At 39.9% G+C, this 6,382-nt stretch overlaps 1 protein-coding gene across 1 annotated transcript in view; it reads left to right on the forward strand.

Moving 5' to 3' along the window:
• LOC104128597 (probable acyl-CoA dehydrogenase 6) overlaps positions 1–6,382 on the forward strand; it is a 79,861-nt gene that overhangs the window by 22,168 nt on the left and 51,311 nt on the right. The window lies entirely within an intron of this gene.

Raw genomic sequence — 6,382 nt, forward strand, 5'->3', positions numbered from 1 at the left:
CGGGCCCGATCCCTGTTTTCCCTCCTGCCTTGACAGCGGCTTGGGCCCCTTCGCCTGGAGCTGCTTACCCCATGCGCTGCCCCTTGCCCGGCCGCTACCCGAGGGCCTGGGGGGGCAGCTGGTGTTGCTGAGCTCCGAGGAGCACAGGACGGTGGGAGCAGAGCACCCAGAGGTCTGCTTTTCAGACAGGATTTCCCTTGACATGATGGCAAAAGATAGCACAATCTCATTCTTTCTTCCTTTGCTGGCAGAGTAATGATCATCGCTGATGACATAAATATTTATGGAAAAAAAATTCCATCCCATCTTCCTCTTTCACTGATGTTTTTGATCCTCACTGTTTCTCTGCTTATTGTCAAATTACCCATCTGATTCATTTTTCATCATATATACACCTCACTCCACACTTGTGGGCTACTGTAATATTGCATATATTCAGGTTATTGCAAGAATTATTGTGCTATTTTTGGAGGAGTGCTTTTTTACTATATATTGTGCACACTGGTAACAGTGTTTCTGTATTGCTTTGAGAAGGTATGTTGCTATTGTCAGAGGTATTTTCTTTTCTACATTAGTTACACGGCAATGAAGCTTTTTTGATATTTTGGAAAAGGTTTCAGTGGTTTGTTTTTTCTAGGGAAATCTTTATAAAGCCATTTTCAGTAGCTGTGCTTTACATATTCATGCTTTTATACATATTTTACACAGCCTAAATATGTTAAAGAAAAATCATGGATCGAGCAGAAGCTTACAGATCCAATTAATGATTTCTAGTAAATGCCCTTAAATCTTTTGTGCATTGGGAGTGAGGGACAAAAAAAATCTCTCCTGATGCTTATTTCCACTTACCGCTTCAATATTTAATTAGTGTGGCTTAGTTGCTGTAATTCTCAGTGAGTATTTTAAAGGTTTAATTTGAAACTAATTGCACTGATTATTAATTACCCAGACCTGCAAATGTGGGAATGGGAAGAAGTCAGTCTCTGAAGACACCAGGTGTGATTCTAGGTCAAGATTGAAGCTCAAGTGTGGCTGAGCAGAATTAGGGAAATCCCTTCAGCTTTCTTTCCACCCCTTTCTTTCACTTGTAGAGGGGGAAGGGGTGAGTGGCAGAACAGCCTTGATGCTGTGCGTTGTGTTTCTCTTGTGAGCAGAACCAGGTAAGCCCTAAGCAGTGATGTTCAGTCACGTTGGCTGTAATGTGAATAACAGTGGCAAGATGCGTTGCTGGCATGTGTATGTGCATACATGTTGTATACATGTGTGTGTCTTCTTATGTGTATATGTATATGGAGGTGCATATGCATGTTAAGACACATCATAGAATTTCTCAAGTTGGAAGGGACCCATAAGGATCGTCGAGTCCAACTCCCTGCCCCTCACAGGACTACCTAAAACTAAATCATATGACTATATGCTGTCCAGACATACGTATATTGTCTAGGCTTTAAAGAAGTATTAACAAACAATTTTTATTTTGCTATGAATTTTAAAGGGTGAAACGATTGCATTGCTTGTGGAACATCATCTTTTTTTCTGAGCCCCTTTCCTAATTGGGTTTACAGGTATGGGTGATCTGGGGGGGAGGCCTTATCTCTTACAGGGCCAGGGTGCTTTTTCTTTGGCTAGCAGACATGCTCGCTGGAGATGCTTGTCTCATTAATCAGCAAGTGAAATTTCAGCCAAGTGGTACAAACTCGTAAGTTTTGCATTCTCAGTACTGGGTAGATGGGCATTACTGTAAATTTGCAATGAATGTGTCGTACTGAAATTTGAGAACTTGCCAGCTTGATTCAAGTGAGGAAGCTTGCTTGTGCTTTCTGACTCTTGCAGTTTTGTGAAAGCATTTCTTAAGCAGTCTCAACTGATCGTGAAGAGCATACACCTGAGTCTCCTTGCTAGGTTAGAAACCATGTGAAGTGGAGGCTCAGATCTCTCAGTTTTAGAAGAATAAAAGTGAAATTGTGAATGATTTGGATTTTTTTTTAACATTGTCCAAAACGATGCTGTCCACTTTTTCTGCTGATAGCTTCACAGTTCTCACCTGTGCCGTTAGTGAGTGTTCAGACGTGGCTCATTAGCAGTGGATTTGCAGGGTTGGAAGCATTGCTGCGGTGTGCTCTGCGATTCCCTCCTGGCCAGCCATTCTTCCATGTACCCGCAACCCTGCCGGGCACCAAAAGGTACAGGTGGGAGAGCAGAAAGCCTGCTGTCTGAGGAACGGCTCCACTGCTGTGGGGTCTGGTCATGTAGTCCTATGGGGGTTAGGGTGTGCCGTGCATCCTTTTGTTTGAATGGCAGCCTGAACGCCCCTTCTGCCCAGTTAAAGACAGTACAGTAATAACTGTGAGGGGAAAATATTAGCAAGACTTTTTTCTGACAGTTTACAACTGCTCCCAGTGTGGTGGCAGCACGTGTTTCCAAAATGAATTACTGTTTGGAGGGGTGCCCTGCATTTCAGAGACCCTCAGCTGCTGTAAATTGCAGTAAGGCAGCGTGGGGGGATGTTCTTCACACTGACATCAAAACTGTGGCTGTTTTCACATCAGTCTCCCAACCTCCCCTCTCGGGAGGGAAGGAAGGAAGCAGAGCTGTCTCCTGAAATACGTAGGAGAGAAGTGTGGCTATTTTCCTGTTTCTTGGAGAGGCTGGAGGCTGAGTGGCTTGAGTCTGTAGTAGGAAGGGTGACTGCAGTTCCTGCCACCCATCATATTTAGAAAAAGGCACATACGATTGCTTACTTGCAGTTAAATTGATTATTGGTTCTCCGTGCATCAGCTGCTCCAAATGCGAAGTAGCAGTTGAGGATATTCTCAAGTAAGGCATCTTTTAGTCGATTATCTATAATTAATGCAGTATACATTATTGACTAGGAAAGCTGTGTTTTATTCAATTAAGAGCTTAGAAACAACAGAGCCCTTTTTCTGGCATGTGCCATGTCTAGTGGCAATAAAAAGAACTTAGATCTGTTTTCAGCTCAGTCAGCTTAATTTCTTACACTGCTTTTGTTTTTCCCAAACAAAAAAAATACTGAAAAACGACCTTATTTTTTTTACATGCTGCCAGAGACAAGTTTATATATATATATTTTATAGTCTTATTTGATCTGTGATCTTGATTTAAAACTTCTTTTATAAAACATCTTTCCATCAGCAAGAGAGACATTTTTGAAAGCTGTTTGTGTTTGACTGATGGGATAACTTTGCTGTGGTGCTGAACTGCTTTTGCCCAGAAAAGACCTAAGCTCAGTAAGTAGCACCAAAACCCTTTCTGCTGTCAGAAGTTTGGAGTTATTCCATATGTATGTGTGAGCAGAATTCAATCCCCTCTTTATTTTAAGAAGTTGATTTCTTTATCTTTGCTGCAAGGCTGCTTTCTGCATGTGTTTACCACACATGTTGCAAAGATCATCACTGTAATTACTAGTGAAAGCTCAAAAAAAGAGGGAATTGACCTTTCCGGCATTTCAGTGAATTTTCATCTACAACTCTTTGCCCAAACCCAAAATTAACTGCATGTTTTACCAACGCTGAGACAGATGTGGAATGGGAGCTCTTAGCTGGGCATGTCTTGGCCTGAAAGTTTTTGGCAAACTAATGAGTTCAGGCAGGAAACAAAGAAAGCTCAAAGGATTGATTTGTAGGGGCAATTAAAGAGCTCAGTAGTTGAGCTGGGGAGTGATTAAAGGCTTGTGATTACAATGTGTCGGACATAAACAAAGCAAGAAGGAGCTATTTAGGACAGTGGAAGAAAAGGGGAAATACAGCCTGAAAAACTGCCAGCAAATGGTGAGATTATCACTTATCACCAAAAGTTGGAAACCTTAACTGCTGTAGACATACCAATTGTGTTAAATGGGCAGGAGAAGATATGCAGCTGGAACTCACTCTTCTGGACTTCTGGGATTCTTTAATTTCTTTGATTCTTTAATTCAGATTTAGTGGCAAGCAGGGAACTGCTTGAGCATGTCATCTGACTTCAGGCTTAATATGGGTAATTAAGTTCCATGCAGTAATCGACTGATCAAATCCAGTACTTGTGGATAAATTAGAGAAGTAGGTTTCGGCCTGTGGCCTATGGATCGCTGTAGACTACTTCCAAGGTGAATGCAAAAAGTTAATGAAGACAGCAAACTTCTTGTCAGTAGGCTCAAATATTTACTTTAAAAAATTTTGTCCGTGGAGGAGGGGGGAAAAAACCCCCAACAAAACAAAGCAGTGAAGATATTGCATATGTCTGTATATGCTTTAAAAGGTACCAGATTTTGATTTTTGTAGAGGAATGGTCAGCACACCATTTGACGAGATTATTATAGCACTTAGCTATACTCACTGGTGAAAATCTGTGTCTTGTTGCAAGGCACAGTTTTGCTATTTTCAGCTTCTGGCTGTTAGATCATGCCGGATCTCTGAATCATTACTTTGGTCATGGAGTCAAGGTAACAGCAGGGAGACCAAAAACTACCATAGAGGTATCAAAAAGTAACATACCAATGTAGGTTGGCCAACAAGTATTTGAAAGGGTAACATCTCCAGCAGATTTCAGGGCAGATCAGCTAGCACCTTTCAATTTTGGAGTCTGTGTAGCGTGGGTAACCTCGTACTGTGTGCTCTGGCTACTGTGACCGAAATGTGCTTGTGCCTGATCCAGGCTGAATTTTTACTGTGATGGAGCTGCTAAAGCACTGGCCTGGCATCAGCGACTGGGCAGTCCTGGCTTCTGCGAATCTTCAGTGGTGTAGCTATCTGTGATGCTTTCCGTGTTATGATGCTATCTAATTTTTTGATTCATTTTCCAGATTAAAAAAAAAAATTGACCTAAATTAATTATCGACATGTATTTTTTTTCCATTAAACTCAGGAAATCCTTTGAAGGTTTTGTGTTTGAAATAACAATGAAATAATGGTGCAATGAGTCATTTCAAATCTAGTTTTCCGAGCTTAGTGTAGGAATGTCAGTAAGTCAAGATAAAAACAGAGGCGGTCCTATGGTCAATATTAATACTTATATATGAAATATATAAGTACAAATTCAAGAAATTAATATTCTATTATTTATATATAGAATACTTTTAATATATCTGTAGAGTTGTCTTTATTTCTCATGTCCTCAAGTCTATTGTTCAATCATCAGTAAGAGCATCTTTCTTTACAGATAAAATACAGATATAAATAAGTGTCTTCAGTGAACAGTGTCGCAGCATGAATAATGAAAAGGGAATCAGGTTGGCATTGACAACAGGCAGTTTGTCTTCAGAATCTCTATAAGTTTGTTCAGAGAAAGTGTTTATTAAACAATTTCAAATACATGTTTATAAGTTTGTTTTCTATTAGCAAACAGGCAGAAAGATAGTTTCTGACTGCAAATTATTTGCTATGAACATTTCAATGACATACAGTTCTCTGTAGTGAATTCTGTCATGATTTTTTTTTAATTTTTTTTATAAAGTTTTGCTCTGTTTCTGTGAAAAGAAACCTGGCTCGCAGTATCATTGGAGGTAGTGAAAAATGTGAAGTAATTTATTATGAAACTAATGAGGAAATAATCTCAGCTGTAAGCAGCAAAAGATAAACAAGAAAAACATCAGTCTTTAGTTTTCTTGTTACTTGCTCTAGAAAGCTTGTTAAGTCACATTGAAGTTAGAGAGTACATGTGATGGAACGACTTTTAAAGTAAATGCTGTGGAACGAATCACTAAAATCAGTGTGATTTTGTTCATGTCTTTTGCATGTTTTTTGTCGAGCATTGGAACAGGCTGCCCAGGGAAATGGTAGAGTCCCCATCCCTGAAGGTATTCAAAAGATGGGTTTAGGGACATGGTTTAGTGGTGGGATGGCAGTGTTAGGTTAATGGTTGGACTTGATGATCTGAAAGGTCTTTTCCAACCTAAACGGTTCTATGATTCTATTCAATTTTGTCATCTAAAAGACCCAAGGAGACTGTTAAATGGACAAATCCAAAACTTCTTATGTAGCATTTGGATACGGGACAGGAGGTTTTTCATATATATCTAGTTTGATTTCGCATTATTCAGACAGTCCTTCTGTTGTGGTTAGTGACACTCCTTAGCATTAGAAAAGAAGGGGATTTTTAAGTGGAGGCCACAAAGGTTCTTTGGAAGCTGATGTAAATATTACAAGTTCATTTAAAAAAAAAAAAAATTAAAAGTACCCTGCTAAGAATTAAAAGTCAGGACCCAGTATGTTGTGCAGGGAGGCAGAGTAACTACTGAAGTATGGTGTTGTATGATTTAAACCGATCTGCCACTTTTAGTGCCAGTTATTTCCTAACTCTTTTTATTACATTCAGGCAGTTGTGATTTTATGTGCAAGGGATGGGGAAACAGGCGGAGGCAAATTATGCTGAGGCTGAAATACCAGCA

Source organism: Egretta garzetta, unplaced genomic scaffold (genome assembly GCF_000687185.1).
Source record: "Egretta garzetta isolate BGI_Z169 unplaced genomic scaffold, ASM68718v1 scaffold30, whole genome shotgun sequence".
Classification (NCBI taxonomy): domain Eukaryota; kingdom Metazoa; phylum Chordata; class Aves; order Pelecaniformes; family Ardeidae; genus Egretta; species Egretta garzetta.